The sequence below is a fragment of the Stegodyphus dumicola genome, chromosome X1, assembly GCF_044657685.1.
Source record: "Stegodyphus dumicola isolate Sdum_Otavi_A_Nest chromosome X1, ASM4465768v1".
NCBI classification, from domain to species: Eukaryota; Metazoa; Arthropoda; class Arachnida; order Araneae; family Eresidae; genus Stegodyphus; species Stegodyphus dumicola.
In genome coordinates this window covers 168,915,692-168,935,621 of record NC_140780.1, presented here as the reverse complement: position 1 = coordinate 168,935,621, position 19,930 = coordinate 168,915,692, and the positions used below count along the sequence as shown (strand labels likewise).

The 19,930-nt window shown below is 31.9% G+C and overlaps 1 protein-coding gene across 2 annotated transcripts in view; it reads left to right on the top strand.

Moving 5' to 3' along the window:
* LOC118194027 (uncharacterized) overlaps nt 1-19,930 on the top strand; it is a 359,931-nt gene that overhangs the window by 25,816 nt on the left and 314,185 nt on the right. The window contains exon 1 of one of the 2 annotated variants that reach the window (XM_035365209.2): nt 11,594-12,357. The exons of the other annotated variant lie outside the window; for it this stretch is intronic. The gene's annotated coding sequence lies outside the window, so the exon portion shown is untranslated. Of the gene's footprint in view, nt 1-11,593; nt 12,358-19,930 lie in introns of those variants that run through there. 2 annotated transcript variants of the gene reach the window in all.

Here is a 19,930-nt window from a genome sequence, read left to right as displayed (position 1 = left end):
AACTATCGTGACAGCTTATTCTTTTGTAGAAAGGGGAACTTGCGGGAAGAATATTAATTTAATTCATTCATACACATTCATTTAATAACAAAATACAATTAACACTATAATATTCCTTCTTGTAAGATAACAGCGTTTCAACAGCAGATAGCTCAGTAACTATCCTCCGTCTATCACTTCGCGAACAGTCTCAGCGGCACGAGCATGCCCACGCGAGAATGCTCCAGAACTACAAAAGAACTGCTGTCGTGAGGAGAAGATATCTTTTTTACACTATTAAAATTTTTAAAAATTTTTAAAAATTTTAATTTTTGTTTTTCTGATTTCCGTAACGTGCTCCAGAAGTATGAAAATTAACTTAGCACAAAAAACAAAGCGCTTGAATTTAACCCTTTGAGGCACAATGTGTCCGGTCTGGACACACTAAAAATTTCCTTCTGTACGCACAGAAAAATTGAATGAAAAAGGATTTATAGGTTACTATAGGTTACTCTGAACCTTCTTTATTTATAGTAGATGGTAGATCAACACAAACCAGTCCATATATTTTAGCCATGTTTAGTTTTTTAAGACCCTGATGTTTCAAAGAAATCTTCCAGATTTTTTTGGGGGTATAAAAGTAATTGTTTGAAAAGAAATTTCTATGTTATTTTTTTGCTTGTATGCTAATTTCCTTATTCTATATTAGTTTTAAATTTTTACCTTGAAATCTTACCTAAAATCAAACGGCGAACCCTACGTGTGCCCAGACCGTGCTCCCGATAATCTAGGACAACTGAGAGTCTGTATTCTTTGTTTCTCCGCATCTCATCGGTCAGTTCATTGACAACAATGCTCGTTTCAGCACTCTTTTCGAACTGTTCAATCAGTGTGCCACTTTGGGCACACCCATAGAATTAAAACGATAAGTGCTATCTTCACAAAATTTTACTTGTGTACTCCTCTAGGCCTAATTAGACTGCCTATCTTTTTTTAAAATCAAAACTCCGACTTTAAAAGGTAGCGTGCCGGAAAGGGTTAATATATGATAACACTGGCATTTATCAGTAAAATAACTGAGGAGCTACAATTTTAAAGGTTTATATTTTAAGCGTTACCCAACCGCACTGCGCAGAAGCAAATTGAAGCTTGAGAATGTTTTGTTAGCGTATTGCCTATACTCTTATTTAATGAAATTTGATTTAACTTTTATAGGTTAGAATGAGCTATAATTAGTTAGCAGATTATATCATTAGATGGGAGAGTGGGCAACTGATTGCACTGAGATACTGGTTGTTGTCAAGTCTATAAATGTGTTCATATCTGAATTAGAATTAATATTAATTTACACTTTGTCGTCACATTACGGAAATTTATATAATGGCTAGCAAAGTATTTCATTGTTCTTCGGAAAGGGGAAAAACTCACATGAAATGTACTTTTGAATGTAGAGTTATTATATCGTTTCTTTTATATTTCTTTCGCAATTACAAAATATAATTATAATTACAAAATATAATTATATAATATATATTTATATACACACACACACATATATATATATATATGTATATTTATACACACACACACACACATATATATATATATATATGTGTATGTATGTCATAATTTAACGCGTATGAGGAATCAGCTGACAGTCTCATTTCCGCGGTTGAAAGCGTAGAGACGATGACGAAACTGATTTTTAATAAATCACGATCTTTATTTCCACACATATCCAATTAGTTTGGCAGACACTTGTTCAATCATAATTAAATATGACAAATTTCTATGTACATTTTTTTTTTTAAGAAATTACGTAGGCATTTGAGAATTGGCAGAGCAACAGTTAGGGAAGGGAAGAATGACGTAATTAATTCACTAGCGATATTTATATCGAAGTAGATACAATAGTAAAGACAAGCTATGATGGGTTAATATTAGTTTCAGTTACCCTTTTTCAAGTAGCGTTATATAGACTTTTGGAATGAAAAGTTTTAAAGGACTCTAAAATATTATCAAAGTTTATATTTTGCAATTATGTAAATAATTATTTTGATCAAAACTTCAGGATTTGTATTTTTCAAAGTATTTATCTTCATTTGCTAATGCTTTAGCACTTTCTCTCTAAACAAACTTTTCTTTCACCCTGCCACTTTCTTCTTGAAGGGGGGAGTATGTAAAATATAAAATATCTATCTTTCAAAAATGTTTCAAATAATAAATTAACTCCTGTCTTCATTCTAAAAATAACAGAGCAATAAATTTTCTAACTAAAAAAGATCTGTCATCTAATCTGTATTACGTTCTGATCGATGAAGTCTGAACCCAACACCTGTACATTTAACTGCCATGTGATCTAAAATGGAATGCGGTATAAAAGCTTAATTGCGTCTCAACTCTCCCTCTTCGCCCTTCCCTTCTGCTTCTAGACTCTTGTGTCGCCTTGCCGCTATCTACGCAGAGTTTACTTTTCTAATTTTCGTCTTTTAAGAAGACGGGGGTGTACAAAATCGGGGGGAGGGTGGCATAGCACACCCACAGTGATAATGTGCATTATTATGGAATAAAATTATTTGTAAAATTTAGACCATGTCTGAAAGTTTTTTGGTTTATGCATCCATCGTTCTAACTACGCAATCAAGTTGTCTTCAAGTTTTGATGCAGAGAACCACTGCCAATCCGTTGTAGCTTACGTTCCACCAAGTCATCGTATCACAATAATGCCGTATTTTTATTGCATAAATATATATTAATTATATTATATGCAAGATTAATAACGTCCTTTGGAGACGTATTCCTGAAAATGTATTACTATATAGCTTTCTTTCTCGTGCACAAGTAGTTGTTCATAGGAAAAGAACGAATTCGGTGGAGTCAAAGTGTTTTCAAGAGAGAACAAGATGATCTGCTTTGCAGCGAAACGACCTTTCGGAAGCATTTAACAAAGAAATACTATTTTCACTGGTATAATAATTCAGTAGCTCTTCCAGATCCAGATTGAGCTGCTTCATAACAAATCAGTCTTTAGAGAAAAATTAAAATAAATTGTCACCCAGGGAACTGAAAGTTTCTGTTTATGAACACGGAAGCTGGTGTCTAAAAGTACAGAGGCTACTATAAATAACTTTAAAAGAGAATTTTTCATTTTAATACTTTTGATGATGTTCAGAAGACGATTTTAAACCTATTAGTTTGTTATTAAATGTTTGTGAACAAGATTAATTTTGTACTTTAATTTTCACACTTGGCAACATTTTCTTTGCCTTTCGTTTGTGTTTGCATTACTTTAAAAAAATTGTTTTTTGAAGAACTTGATATTTTTCATCTTTTCTGTTACGAAAAGAACTTTAAACTTAAAATATTACTTCGGTAATTTTAAGAAATTTTCCACAACCATTCTACGAAATATTGTGAATTGAATAGTGTAAAAGTTTAGGTTTATGTACATATCTAAACTTTTTTGAGTGAATGAAAATGTCATTCATTTGCGCTTTGGCAGCTGAGGATCGCTGTAGTTCTGATGAGCTGTTTTCAGTGAAACGATAAATCAGAAAGAACTTAAGGAAAGTCTTGAGCCACCCACAAAACCATATCTTGAGCAGCTGACTACTATGTCTAGTGTTCCGGTTTAGCCAGTAAACTATTCTTCATGAAAAAGCGAGCACATCTCCCAGAGTACATAGCTCTTATTGCATTGCCCTTTCTCTAAATTTAGACTCGAGAGATTTTGTGATGGCAGAACAAGGGTGGATTTGATTCCGCCTTCTACTTGGTGAGTAGTGAACTTCACTGGATTTGAAACTTGTTTATCGGAATTCTCCTCTGCTCAGAAGAATACTATCCAAAAACTTACAAGATACCGGTGGAAAAACTTAAAACTGTGCGTAAACTAGCTGGATAATTAAAAAGTACCCATTATTTCAATTTTGTGGCTTAAAACAGTTAAATGATCAACTGCTGCATGTGGAAATTCTTTGAACAGCTTTTCATGATTTCTCAGAGCAACCGATGGAATCGGTCTCTCGTAAAATGTGGCTGCATTTCGCCACTAGGAGAAAGAACTCTTTCATTTTCAAATGCATTGGTAAGAGTGAGAAGAGGAAGCATATTTCCTCTTCTGCAAGTTTGTTCCTCGGATAGGGAAACGCCTAAACATTAAACTATGGTAGAACTTAGTTTAGGGTGACACAGGCAGAAATAAGAAATATTTGACTGTGATGCTGTATTCTTCTCCCTTAGGCGAAAAATTAACAGCAAAGGAAACAATTACATGTCATTCTTTCAACACATTTCTCATTCACAAGTGGCAGCTATTCGTCCTTTTCTTTCTATAGAATTTACTGTCTTCTGGCCTGCATACTGAAAAATGCCAGACTTTTCTGTGAGTGCTATACAAATAATGACAGGCTTTAGGAACGAAACTATGGATTTGTGAAAAAAGTTTTAATATAAAATTTCAAGATAGCTTTAAATAGTTACTAAAGTTATCAGCATCCGCATGAAATAAGGAAAATAAATAGAACACTACACATAATTTAGTACTGGTCATAACTTCACATCGCGAACGAAATGACCTTGAATTTCTCTTTCTAAAAGTAGCAACAGTAAGTGCTTTCTTTTTTATGTGATTTGCATGTAGGCTTGTCAAAACTCAAAATGGTGCTCGCAAAGCAATCGGTTAATCAGTGTCTAGCAAAATATAATAGACTTCTGTGGTAGATTATGGTAACAGAAACTATCTCGCATTCTCATTACACATGAAAAACACATGAAACAAAACAAGGCAATACAACTAGCACGTTAGCTTGGTTCCGAACCCTGGGAGAAATATTGGTATTGAACAGTTTTATCTAGTCGGTCACTAATAAGATTAAAATAAAATGAAACTAACTTATTAAATTCATTTATTATTAATCTAACGATTTTTGCTTAGTTTATGGCTTGAAACACATTCTTAAGAGGATGCTTTCAGAGATTCTGTTTGTCTATTCAATGTAGCAAATTACATTTGAAGCTTTATTAAAGAATGGTATACAGACCTGCTTCCAGCGATTTTATAAAATTTGGCAAAGAAGAGTAGTTATTGTGTAGAGATATTAGGATTTTTTTGAAGCAGGAACGATTGAAAAATGAGCCACCGCCTTCCCTGGGAATCGAACCGCGGACCTCTCAATTACGCGCTGAGCGTGCAGACCACTACACCACAAAGGCTCGCAAAGAAGGCGGGAGAAATACCTTATATAGTCTCCCTTTTAAAGTGCGACTGGGATTTTTAGGGGACCCAATCCCCAAATCGCCAAATCCTGGGTGAGGAGAATCATCATCCAACACCCTTTTAGTTCGTGCGCCACTGTAGAGTTATTAGGTATTTTTTGGAAGCAGGCAAGATGAAAAATTAGCAACGCTTATCAGGTATTTCTTGGCGTGCCTTCGTGGTGTGGTGATCTGTACACTGGGTCGGTATTCCAGAGGTCCGCGGTTCGATTCCCGGCGAAGGCTTTGTTAATTTTTCATCTTTCCTGCTTCCAAAAAATACCTAATGTCTCTACACGCTTTCGCCGGGAATCGAACCGCGGATCTCTCAATTACGCGCTGAGCGTGCAGACCACTACACCAAGAAAGCGGGAGAAATGCCATATAACGGAAAGTAATGTTTTAAAATGAAAGAGAGAAGAAGAGAGAGAGAGAGAGCAAGCTAATTTACTGTCACATGTTTTCCTAAAACAAAACAATTCTGGAACTTTTAAAAGCTTAGCAAGCAAATAAACAAATTTTCTCAGCAAACAAATTAATTTCGATTCAGATATATTAACAGAATTAAGAACTGCTATCAACAGAAGCATTTTTTTCCCTCGTAAGGCATTTTTTTTTCTGATAAGAGAGTAGAGTGTGGTTTCAGAGTTTCAATAATCTTGAATATTCAACTTTAAACTTAGAAATAAGTTTAATGATTTATTTATTTATTTTTAAAACTTCGCAATGTCATGCTTCTGAAGCATTCGTAACACTTCATGTAACGGTGAGCTTACCGAAATGTTTTCGTTTTCTAAAAGACGATGCGGAATCTAATTTCAATCCCATTACAAATATATCCGACGTTTTTTTATGATTTCTGTTTCTTTTCTCTCAATTTCGACCATTCTGTCAGCTTTGGGAAAGACTGAAAGATGCTCACAGAGAATAAAAACCTATCAATCTAGAAAATAGGGACACATTGGTTCTGCATCATTGCACAAGCTAGAATCGGAACGCTGTCCTTGCAACTTTAATTGAACTCCCATTGTCCTTGGAATGTGTTATATTTTTATTAAATGAAGACGAATTAGAGCATCTAAAAATATCACGACAGCTTGTTTCATAAGTGGAAACAATTTCTTCCTCGATCTTCCTTTTGAAATTAATTTGATCGATTTGTTTTGAAACGGATAGAATCTATTCGAAACAGAGTAATTACTTATTCAGTCATAAGAGCTCCATTGTTAAAGACTTCAGCCAGACAAAATTGTTCTAATGGTAGTACCTGCCAAGTTAATGTTTGATCTCTTGGGGCTAATTTCAAAGGCCCACTTATTTTGTGGTGAGAGATGAAATAAAATTGTCATTAATTAGTTCATTGATAGAGCTAAATTTTAATTTCCTGCATGAGACAATCTTTCATTTCTGGCAAATATCGAAATCATTGCTATTTTTTTTTCAGTTTTTTTTATTTGGAACACATTTTGTTAGCAACAAGAGTTTTCTTAGCTTCATAATCAGTGCAAGAAAAATTAAATTAATTACGCAGATTTTGTTATTCTAGAACGTACCTTTTCTGCATCCATATAAAACTAGAAATGAAATATTTAATTTCTGTTCGTGACACTTCCTTAACTTTCATTTCATTTAGCTTTGAATGTAGAATTCAACTGAAAAAAATCTGCTGTGGCTAGTACATGAACTTCCACCAATTTCATGTTTTAAATAGCAATGGGCGTTAAGCAAAGTATCTCCTCCGGTTAATCATTTATAAAAAAAATCTAATTTGCTATTCCAATAAATAGAAAGGTCTGTAATACAAAATTTTACGTTATGTTTTATTAAGCTATGTGTAAAAACTGGTTAATCTAAATTTGTGTCAACATAATTAGATATTTGTCCCTTTATTTCTTTTTATTAAAGAGTTATTTAATTGGGTAGTTGAATAAAATATAATTAAAGAAAAGTAAGTGTTTATAATACATTTAAAGTAAATACTTTGAAACGATTACCATAATTTAATCATGTTCTGTGTTATTCCTATACTATGAATAAATCTAAATTCATTTTAATTTACATGAATATCTCCGCGATTTTTAAGTATAAGCAAACAATGCTCGTTATTTTTTGTATGAGTGGTTTTGTAATTATAACTTTCGGAACCAGTAGGAAGTAAAGCAATATGTTTTTTGGTGCTTTCGAATTTGGTGTTTTCTGCTGTGCCTCATTATCATCAACAGTGCAAGAGAATATTAAGAGCAATTTTTCGTAACGTGCTTCTATTACAAGAGTTTTAAAGTTCTCCAAATGAAACGCTGTTACAAAAATCATTTCTTCTACCGCTTGATGTGAATAAATAGAATGCCTAGATATAACAGAAATAGCTTCAAAATGTGCTGTGTTATTTTAGATCAAACTGATTGCAGTGATTCTGGATTTTTCCTCGAAAATCTGTTAAAAGTTTCAAGTAAAATAGAACTTCCGGTTTATTATACTATGTTGTCAAAATCTAATATATTGTTTTCAATCCTTATTGTAGCATATGCGAGTATATGCATATAAGAGTTTTAAATACCAAAATATCAGAAGTTTTGGATTATATCATAATATATTTCGTCATGAAAATCTGTTGAGCTTCAAGTAAAGTATCACTTCCAGTTTATCAGTTTTAACCAAAATCTAATATGTTATTCCATTTCAATATTAAAGTCTTAAATATTGAAACTGAAAAGTTTTGGATTATATATTAATATTGCTTTTCATTACAAACTGCTGTAGGCTTCAAATGAAGTACCACTTCCAGTTGCCCATTAGAACGTATTGTGGGCCTGAAGTAAAGTACTACCTTTCGGCTGTCCAATTTTTCGAAAACATCTAATCAACTATTTATATGAACGCAGAGAGCTTAAATATGGAAAACGGAAATTTTTGAAAATTTGATATAGGAGTTATCACGGACCAAAAAACTGACACACACTTGCACATAGAAAGACAATCATTATGGTAAAAACAGCAGAAATGTGTTGTGGGGACTCTAGTTTGCGCTTGTTTACTGAATTGCCGAATTTTTGAACCGAAAACATTACCTCCCTTAATTATGTATATAGGTTGGTGAGAGGTAATCAACTAAATAAAATAAATAAATAAGTAAATAAATAAGAATAAGTAAAAAATATGAATGTAAATAAATAAATAAATAAATAAAATAAACCTATGAATAAAATAAATAAATCAAATAAAATATAAATAAATAAAGAAAAATAAAAGTAATGAAAATAAGTAACTAATCAATAAAATTAAATAAATTAAATTAAAAAATTAAAACAAGCCATTATTCTCTACTGAAGTCCGTAATATATAACGCTAGAAATATATTTCATTAACTACAATAATTCCACAATTGTTCATAAGAATTATCTGTTGAATGTATTGCCGTTAGAAACATTTTATCAGAGTTTTTGTAGATTTTTCGGATCGTTGCGTCACATTACATTATCCTCTCATACTTTTATCCTCCACGCAACTTAGCAAGCGTAGCCACAACGCAAAACCCAATAGTTTTACTTTTCGTATTTAATCAATTTGTAACTGCTTAACAAAGCAATTCAAAGAAGTAAACATACTGCTGAATAATTTTAATCTTTATTTTTTAGATAATATATTTAATTAATACATTTAATTTATAATAGATCCAACTGATAATTTGTATGAACCTTCGTGGCATTATTACAGTTAAAAAGAGATGTTTCTAATGCCAGATATTTTTGTTGCCCTCAAGTCATTTGCAGTTTTTAAAAATTAGGGTTTTTAAATTTATATCAATGGGATATATTTTAAAAAAGGGCCTAAAGATTTAAATCGTTAAGAATCATGTTTATTATTTTTAAATTACAGAACTTGTTAAACAGCTAAGACTTGAGCTATAAATTAAAGATCTTTCTCAAATAACAACACTCTAGAAGTTGCGTGGTTGATACGCATAATGTAACGACTCAAAAAGTTTGGAAAAACTCTGCTAATATTAGATAACTTATTAACTGCTAATATTAGATTAAGATATTCTTAACTTCAAAAGCTAAGTTAGAGCTTTAAAGCATGTTTGCATGTGGCACGACGGAGAATTCATGCTAGATTCTAGATACAAACCGAGTTGAAGCTTTGATGCTTGGTTTTTGGTTTTATTAGACGACGGCAGAGCACTCGAGGGCTATCTGCCTTAAGAGAGGGATGCCTTCGTGGAGGACTTTTTAAGGGAAACTGGCTCGTATACACGTTACACATGGGGAATACCACGAAAACGCCCATGCAGCCAGCTCGTTCGCAGGATTCGAACCTCGGACCAAACTACCAGTGTTCAGCGACGTTACCGCTCGGCCACTGGTGGGCCGAAGCTTTGATGCAGTTTAGGAAGAAATAGAAAGAGATGCCAACGTAATCTGGAGATAATTTAATCTCTAAATAAAAGATACATTTTTAAAAATTTTATTTTATTCATTCATTTTTTTAAACTAACGAATTCCAACATAGTTGCTAGAGAAAAATTATATCTTAGTAAGATGTTTGAAATGCATATGCGTATAAAAGAAATCAAAGAATTTTTTGATAATGTGTTTTAAAGAGTTAATGATATTCCATTTTGTAGAACAAAGCAAGTTAGAAGAATTTGTAGGTGAAGACTGTTTTATACTAATTTGTAGGGCATTCTAGAAAAAAATTGCCTTCATCTGGCCGTTCTACTATGTTTTTGACACTTAGTATTGTTGCTTGCAATATATTGCAATGTTTGACACTTAGTACATACTGCAATGCTTGACACTTAGTACATACTGCTTGCAAAATGAATTTCTAACTTGCGTTAGGGAAATTTGTAACTTAGTCTATCTGCGTTCAACTTACTTTAATTATCATAGGCCTGTCTAACAATATCAAATAAATGAATGCGTAAAAATTAACTTTCATGAAGCATTATTTTTAAATATTTTCAAAAAATGAATATAGGCAGTTCGAACACTAACTTTTCAGCTGGGGGCCAAAAGGAAGTAATTTGAGCTGAAAAACTTAATCATTTAATTTTAAGCTGAAAAGCATAATTATTTAAAACGTTAAAACCTGTCAATAATTTAAAATGTAAGGCAGTTTTCACTAGATCTAACTTAATTATGATTGCTGGATGTATTTTTTATCCTGATATTTTATATAAGACAATAACGAATGTATTATCATTATGGAATAGGCACTTAACGGAACACCTAAACGGACAGAAACGGCCGACTCGCTCTGCAGGGTTCTCATTGTATGAATATTCATACCTATAAATAATAGGCCTGGGCAAGTAACTTCGAAAAAATTTTGTAAAGCTTTTTCTCCATTTTCTTACACATACTATTTCTTTCAATTCTGTATTTTTCATATTTACAAATATTTCATTACAGCAATTTTTATTCAAATTTATAATTTATTTTAAATTTGAATGTATGATGTGTTGTTAAAGCTAGGGAGTGTTGAAAGCCCTATTTTTGAAATTTTTATTCATTAATAATCTTCCTTTCCTTTGTATAGGCAATGCAGATAATAGCCATGGCATATGAAGTTTATTCAAGAGCGTCTGTGCGCGGGGGGGGGAACATACCGTAAGAATTATTACAAAAAATACTAAAAGTGTACTGGTTGCTTAGATCAGTGCTTTGCAACCTTTTCTCACCTGCGACGCACAAAAAATCTTTCTGGAATTTCGTGGCACACCAAAAGCTAATGTATATACGTATTGATTTATACACAAAATTTACAATAAATTTTTGTTTTTAATTTGAAAAATATACAATTATAAAACCATAACATATTTATTTATATGCAGTCATAATAATTATCAATGTGATACCTGCGCTTGCTTCAATGAATACAAAAGTTTTATATTCAAATGCTGACACACTTACAATCACACACACAACCACACAACAGTGAAATATATAAAAACATTTAAAACAGATATTATTAAGGAAAAAATTGTAATTGTGTATTAGATACATGATAAAAAATTGCAAAATATCAAATACATGTATTTGATTGCGGCACACCTATATCCTACTCATGGCACACCAGTGTGCCGCGGCACACCGGTTGCGGCTGGCTTAGATCTTCCATGTGACTATATTCGAGATATTTCAACGCATTTATCACGTTCGTAAAAAACTCTGAAACTCTAGGCTAAGAAAAATCGCCAAAAGGCGATAACAGTCAATGTAAAAACAAAAAATAACGCAGCGCATTCACCTGTAGAAGTTTGGAGGTGAATCTCTATTGGTTGAAGTGACCGATGACGTTTTGCGGAGATGAATCGTCTGACATCTATCTGCTAGGGAAGCAGCATTGAAAGGCCAAACTTTCGAATGAAAAGTTAGTTGATGGTTACTGATGTTTAGGAAGCACTGTGTGTTGAGAGAAGATATGCTGTTTTTCTGCTGTGGACACCTACCGATTTTTTGTTAGTTATTAACTTTTCAAAAGCATTTTCCTTTTTTTCAAATTTTTGATTGACTGTGTTTACTATTTTACGTTTTCGAAGATACGCATGTATTTACATTATTTTAGAATTTACTTTGCGCTATTTGAAAATTTTTGCAAACGGAAAAATTAACTCAAAATTTTGGAGAACCTATGTGTTTTTTTATAGATCCATTGCTCTAAAAGCAATTTAGTGTTTATGGAACAATACTTCAAAGTATCAAATTAAAAAACGGTACACTGTTTTCGACGTTTTTGAAAGAACCTGACAAACTTTGCACTGTGCATATTTTCAGCAGTCTTCATTTATCAGATTGTTGATGCTGAACAAAGTATCTGCTCCATGAAACTCTCACTTTGAACAACAACATACCTTACATCACGTTCAGTCCATGTAGAACATTAATGTTTTTCGAAGTTATGCCTGAAGAATTTTGTAAAACGCCTTTGGCTATTAAGCAGCTGTTCGCGGCATAAAAAGAAAGTGGTTTTATTGCTTGTTGTAAAGACGTGTGTGTGTATGTGTATATGGTGCGTTACTATCCTGGAAAGAAATATATCAGAATTTCCGTGATTTTATTATTCCGAGATGTCAGCAAAAACATGGTGTTTTGAGTGACATCAGAAACAGCTCAAAAAGTAAGTTGTATTAATTTTTGTTTCTATGGTGCTTTTATTTCTGAGTAGAAATCGAAAAACCGAGGAACGAATACATATACAGTAGCTTTTAAGCATGCATTTTTAAAGCACACAAGATTTGAAATATATTCTTTTCACTTGAAATAATCACAGGAAAATGTAACACCAAATAGTAGTATTTGAATTTAAGTTAAAGATGCTTGAAATAAGTTAAATATTCCAGATATTTGATTATTTCCATAACTTGTATTAATTTTAATCCATTTAATGCAGTGAACTTCAAATGTTTACTTTTTTCTTATCCATCAAATTAAAAAGAGTAATACACGATATAAAAGGATGACAGAACAATAAAAAACACGCTTTTCCATCAAAAAATTATGTAACTAATGTAAGTCTGGTTCGAACTGCGCATGCGTTACTTGAACCCATGGTCAGGATTGAGTTGGGAAAATGTATCCTGTATATTTAGGCCACATCTTATAACATGTTGCAGTTATATTTGCTTGGCGCCCGTTTTGCAATTTAAGAACGGCTTATGCCTTTATTTTTTAAAATCAGTCTTGTCGTTTTGCTTTGTAAATTGCTTTGTAAACCGTAGATAACTCAAATCGCAGATATCGCTGCATGCATAAATATGTACTTCGAATGAGAAAGTTACTTAGACGAAAATATGCGACATTTTAGTACTGAATTTGACTCGAAGAAATACCTCTTTTGGTTTGGATTTGGTTTATGCGATTACAGCAAAGCTCGAGGGCTATCTACCTAAGGATGCCTTCGTGGAGGACTTTCTAAACTACTTCTTTTGAGAGCGCAAGAAAAATCAACAAAAGTATTTTGACTCTAATACCTTTCATACCCTTTTCCAGTATCAGTAATATTTTGTCAAAGGCGTTTATCATGCTCCGAGATTAGCAAAGAAACAAAAATTTAGGAAGAAAAGCAAACAAGGTAAATTTTTTAAGTCCGAAGATGCCACGTACCATATTTACTGGTATTCCGTCCCAACTTTATTAAACATTTGATTCAGGAACATTGATTTACTTGTATAATTGTAAATTTGATAAATTTTCTTCTGTTCTTCATTAGAGGGGTTCGAACCAGGTGAGCGGGTTCCTCACATGGATAGTTTTCCTGGTTTTTCTCCATGTGTAATATTTAATAAGAACGAATTTTCCTTAGAAAGTTCTCAATTAAGGCATTCCTTCCCGTAGGGAGATGACCCTTGAATACTTTGCTGTATTTAAATAACCTAATCTAACCACTCTCCCTAGAGATATCCAAAATTTATGCAATTTTTGGCAATAAGAATCTTCGATTGAAATTGCATAGCTAAAAAGGAATGTTGTTTGTACATATAACCCAAACTTGTTTGCCAATATGAAATTTGAGGGGATTGAAAAGATTAGAAACGAAGAACTGTAACTGTAACTGATTTCTTTAAAATGTCTAACAGAGTAATATTAGTACATCTATTCAAGTATGCTTTTTTATTAAGCTATTCTTAAATCCTTCTCTCTTTTGAAATGACATATAGCAAGTAATTTTCCTACTTCTGTTTTTAGATGATAAAATTGTTTTTTAAAAAAGGTTGAAATACGCGAGTATATATGATATATAGGTAGTTTATTATTAAAGAAAATCACTATAAAGTGCTTTACTTCAATAACAAATCAGAAAAAATATTAAAAATGAATAACAAATTTGATTCAAATTATAAATTGCAAAACTAATGCTAAAAAACTGAAGTAAATTCCATCTTAGGACAAATAAAGCATAATGATTATTAGAATTATTTGCTTAAATATATATCATTAAGAGTTTACGAGGCGAGAGCTCTTAATGTGAATAATGACTTCTTTCTGGGTGTTTAAACTTAACTAAGAGGCAACAATGTTTTGTTTCGTTTTTTTAGTTCATTTGTATTATATATGTTTATTTAGTTCATTTGTATTATTTAGAGAATCTGAAGCAAAATAAGCAATGCAATGGTAGACGGAATAATTATATTTATTATAATAATTATTTTAACACAATAACATATTAACACCAAATTTTCAATAATTTGTCTGCTAAATGACTTATTTTATGGCAATCTACGTTTTGGTTTTACAATAAACTGCATGTACTACACTTTGAAATGTAATTATTTACCAGCGGAGTTCCCGCTTTTTAAAATGTCTGTGTTTGTAAGGGTATCGCGGAAACAAAATAAATAAATAAATAAATAAATAAATAAATAATAAATAAATAAATAAAAATAAAAATAAATAAAAAATAAATAAATAAATAATAATAATAATGAAGGGCGAAGAAGAGCTGGGGTACTATTTCTATGCCTTAATTATTTGTCGATGTTTATTTTTGCCAGATTTCTTTCTATTTGATAACAAAAGTGCATTTGATTGCTATATTTACTTTATAAATTCATTTTGATATGTAGATAGGCAATATATATATATATATGGAAGTGCAAGATTTTCTTACTTTCGTAGTAGTCTTTTTTTTCCCCCACGTGTAAATTCCTTACGAGCTAGATTTCCTTAAAGAGTCCTCCACGAAGGCCTTCCTTTTCTTCAGCAGATTGTCCTCGTGTGCTTTGATGTAACCTAAATAATCCTAATCATTCTCAGCGTCGAAGTAGATTTCTCTCCTTCAAAAAGCAAAGTGATATACAGTAGAATCTCTTTCAACCGGTAGCAACAGGACTTCAGCAATTCTGAATAAGAGTTTTTTCCAGATAATTAAATATGTATTTCTAAAACTTACTCATTCATGTTTTGTGACGCCAATTGTAAAAGTTACAACACACGAAGTTCGTTAGTCGTATTTTATGATCTATCGATCATTGTTAAATAAATGATATCAAAATCGTACACTTTTTTTTAAAAAAATTAAAACTTGTAAGCATGATTTTTATGTTTCAGAAAAATAAAATTGAACAACATTTAAAAATTTCCGAAGATATTACCTCGTGAAAGTTATGAATTTCTTAATGCGATGACATATAACTTCGAATGTCTGCCTGCTTACGAGAATGTCGGCGGAGTTTTAAAAATTCGCTGAGTAAACAATGAAGTTTCATAACATGTATTGACATAGGCGAACTTTGCTTGACAAATCGTATGAAAGTCTGCAATACTTCATCAGCTTCTTTCTACGTAGCTCTCTTATTCTGTGTGCCCTCTCCATCTTTATACTTTCTTTCCTCCTTATCATCTTTTTCCTTTCCCAGTATATGCTTAATTATTTCGTGAAAAGAGTGTGACAGGAAGATAATTGTCTAAATTCATCCAAGCCTGAACCTCCAATTCACTAAAACTAATATTCTTCGAACAAGCAATTAACCCAAGACGTCGGACATGGGCACCATACTTGTTTTAAAACTAAGAGAATTTTCATCACTCGAATTACCAACATGATCATAGGCCACACTTTACACAAACAGAGATGTAAAGTAACCGTTTCAGCTATGAGCCAAAATAAATATAGCGTTTTTCAATATAAATTGTTTCTGAAAGTCATGGACAATACTTGCAATGTTAACACATCGACACATAAATTAATCTTCGTATTCTGGATTATTTATTGGTTAGATAAGGTTTCTTACGTTAGACGACAGAAACAGAACACAAATATTTTCTTTAATTAAGGTTTTAAACTGTTAGCCCATTACATATTTCTTTCATCTTATAAGTTTCGCATTTAAATTTAGACCTTTAAACGTGCCGTAATTTTGGTTATTGTCGGTTATATTGTTAATTCTGCTGTACTGATCTTTTTCTTTCTTAACAATGAAGATGTAACTCAGGTATTAACGTCGAAAGATTTCCTGAAATTCTTTCTTTTTAATCTGGCTTACAAAAGGAGACAATGTGAGGAAAAACTAGACTTTTACGCTTAATTCTACCAGATGATTGTGAATTAATAAAGAAGATTGCAGATAAGTGGGAAAAGAGAATATTTTGAATTTTGCAATCTTTTGAATTTTTTGAATTTTCCTAGATTACAACAAAAGGGGAAAAAGAAGTAGGAAGAATAACTTCACTCTATACTTTATCAGTACTGTAATCGTTGATTTATCTTTTAATTATAGCACATAAGTTTATGTCTGTTTTATTAAAGGAAATATAGTTTTAAAATAAAAATATGATAATATTTTTGCAATCTATTTTCAAAGCACTGAATAATAGTATGAAAAAGCTGAGGAACATTGGGAGAGAAATCACTTAAATGATTAATGAATCATTTCTTTGCGCTAATAGGTCGAACGAGGAATATGCTCTGTATTATTAAAATACAATATTCACGTTTCAGACACACACAGCTATTATTTCTAATTCTATAAAAATGATTTGATTTTTCTCGAATACTGAATAAAAAGTCAAACTAATTGTCACGCACTCATTTTTAAGTCATGCAGCATTCTGTATTATAATGCAGTCAAGATAAATTGGCAATGGCGCTGCGAAAGTTTGGAACCTTGAAAACGTATCTGTAACATAATGCAAATCGTGCTGCTTTCGCCCTTATTAGAAAGTGTCATCACGTGTATGCTTAAGGACCGAACAAAACTTCACCATTAGAAGAGAAAAACAAGGGTTCCATTAAAGTATATTAAGGGGAAAATAATCATCCAATTATATAAAGGTTAACACATCTTTCTCTTTTCTGCAGCATATTTCTGTACTCTAAACCAGTTATATCCTTAACTGCTTTATTCCTTCAGATAGTCGGTGAGCTTTGAATGTCTTCTATTTTTTTTTTTTTTACTTATTTGACGCAGCCTACGTCTGAATAATTCCCCTGCCGTCAAGCATGAACGTCCTCAGAGAGAAGTATGGTTTTTAAACAGAATAACCTCCTTTGTTGAAATTTTCCTAATGGAATCATAAGTTTCATATATTCCAAGATTTAAGCCTGAAGATATATTCTATCGCAGGAGACTGTTGATAATACTTCACGTAAGGGTTATATATTATATATCACTTTATAAGTTAATGGGACTTGATTTAGTAGTGCTTTGGTTTAAATAATTATCTCGGTCTGCTTGTTATTTTTGTTAGTTTTGATTGTCTATATTATGTAAAAGTTGCTCTTAGAATATGCGCTATTTGACTTATTTGTAAATGACTTCCATGTCTTTTGTGCGTTAAAGGATCTCCTCAGTTAACATGCAATTTAATGTTAAACCTAAGTTAGCATATAACTTAACATTATACGCAGTCGGCAGATGTTAATCCATCTACTAGGCTTTGAGGTGCGGTTTTAGACTTTTAAAGTCATAACTAATAAAACTATAGTGTTAACCTGAACAACAATATCTTAATGGTCATTTAATGACTTTTAGATCTGTCGATTCCATTCTGTAGAAGTTAAGATTGAATAAGATTTTAAAAGTAATCTGAAAATTGCAAATTACCTTCTCAAAAAAGCTAAAGCCAGAAGAGCTTTCTTTTCTTTTTTAAAGATAGAATTGACCTATTACTAAAAAAATAAGCTTTTGTACGTAAAAATTTAAAAAGAAAGAAAAAAAACCCGTTCTTTACGAGTACTCTCTAATTTTTGCGAAATAAGATGCTCTTTAAGATAGTCAACCGCCGCGAAGATTCCAAAAATGGTACTTTTCAATATGCTGCATCTTAACCGGGCAAAATCATTCAGTTGGAACTCTCGCAGAACGAGAAACGTTCCATCAAAATCAACCCTACGGCAATTCCTCTGACATATGATCAAAAACGCATTTTTCATAATTTTGGACAGGAAGGAATGTTATTCCGCAGTCTGTGTCAACGTTTCTCTAATTTTTGTTCAGGGAAAAATCCTGGAAATATATTGCAGATTGCATGGAATTTCTGCATAAAAGTATTATGCTTGCAATTAAGATAATTTTGATCAGTAAATTTTAGATGTAATAATACTGTAATCAATGTTATCTGAATAGTTTCTCTTCTTTTTGTGGTATCTGTTTATTTTATTCAACATACTACCTTACCATTTACATGCATTTTCTTCTTTCTGAAAAGGTCGCCCTTTCATTCATTCACTTCGAATAAACTGAATGTACGATGTACTGATTATAGATCACTTAGTCACTCTACCCCGAAAAAAAAAAAAAACCGTTCATGAGCAAGTACTGTAATCATTCCGCTGGAAAAAATTGTTTCCTAAAAATACATTATGCCATCCATTTCCGCAGCACAGTATGGATGTTAAACTTGTTCACGTGATTTCAAAATTCATTTGATGAGCAAGTTTCTAGTATTCAATTATAACTGCAATGTTGTTTCAATGTTTAAACACTTTATTTTTAAGCAATGATTAGCTCACATGTATGTTAGTTTTAATTTAAAATTTTGTTTTCCTTGTTATGGTGGCACTTTTGCACCAACACTGAAAGATCGGTTAATTTTCGAATGCACTTATTAAGAACTATTTTCATTGGTTCATTTTAATGTGAAAATTTACAAAACGTTTCGATTAACCGATTAAAAATGTGTTTTTATTCGATTAAAATTTCAATCGAGTTTGACCTCTTATGTTTCGTTACGTAACTATTACTCGAATTACATTCTGTTTAGCTACGTAACTATTACTATTACTAACTATTACTAACTATAACTACGTAACTATTACTATATTATATTGCAGTAAATATGTAATAACTCACAAATGTTAAGACAATGCAGTGATTTAAATGAGCCATATCTCTATTTAATTCGGATAATTAGAACGCTGTCATATAACTTCAAAATTTAGTCTTCAAGGCCATAACATTTTGCTTTGAATATTAACTCTTTCTAAACGAAATAAGTAACTCCTGTTGAAAATTTTATGCACTTACTATTCTAAAGTATTCAAGAATCATATCAGTGATATATCAGGCTTGCTGGTTAGGAAAAACAATAAAATTCTGGTTTTATAAAAAGCTCGAAACATTTTTTGGTTGATCTTTACAATATGGTAACTGGTAGTTTGGCGACATTTTGGAGGCGATAAAGGTTACTACCTGGGACTTTGGTAATAACGTGAGCAGTACTCAGTTCCGATTACGCATTATTTTGTGTGGGGGAAATGAGAGATCATGGGATATGTCATGTGATATTAATGGACGAATTACGGTTCTTTAATCGGAAAAAGGGGGAAATTTGGACAAGTATCTGTGGATGTATATTATTTTGTATTAAGCTTCATTGTGTGTTGTGTGAAGTAGGGTTGAATAATTTTGGGATTGTATGGCGCTGTCTAAAGTGAATTGTAGATGTGATAAAGAGAATTTTTCTTTTATTAAATTCTATCAAATTCGGAAAAAAAATCGTTCAGTAATTTTATTGAATCCATAATAAAAGTGTATCCACCATGTAAGGAAGATTCGGAAGAAGATTAGGTTAGTTAGACTTTGTTAAGAATGTGAGTAGTATTCAGTTCTGATTACGCATTATTTTGTGTGAGGGAAATGAGAGATCATGGGATATGTCATGTGATATTAATGGACGAATTACGGTTCTTTAATCGGAAAAGGGGGGAAATCGGGAAAAAATCTGGAAATTTTGTATTTGGCTTTATTCTG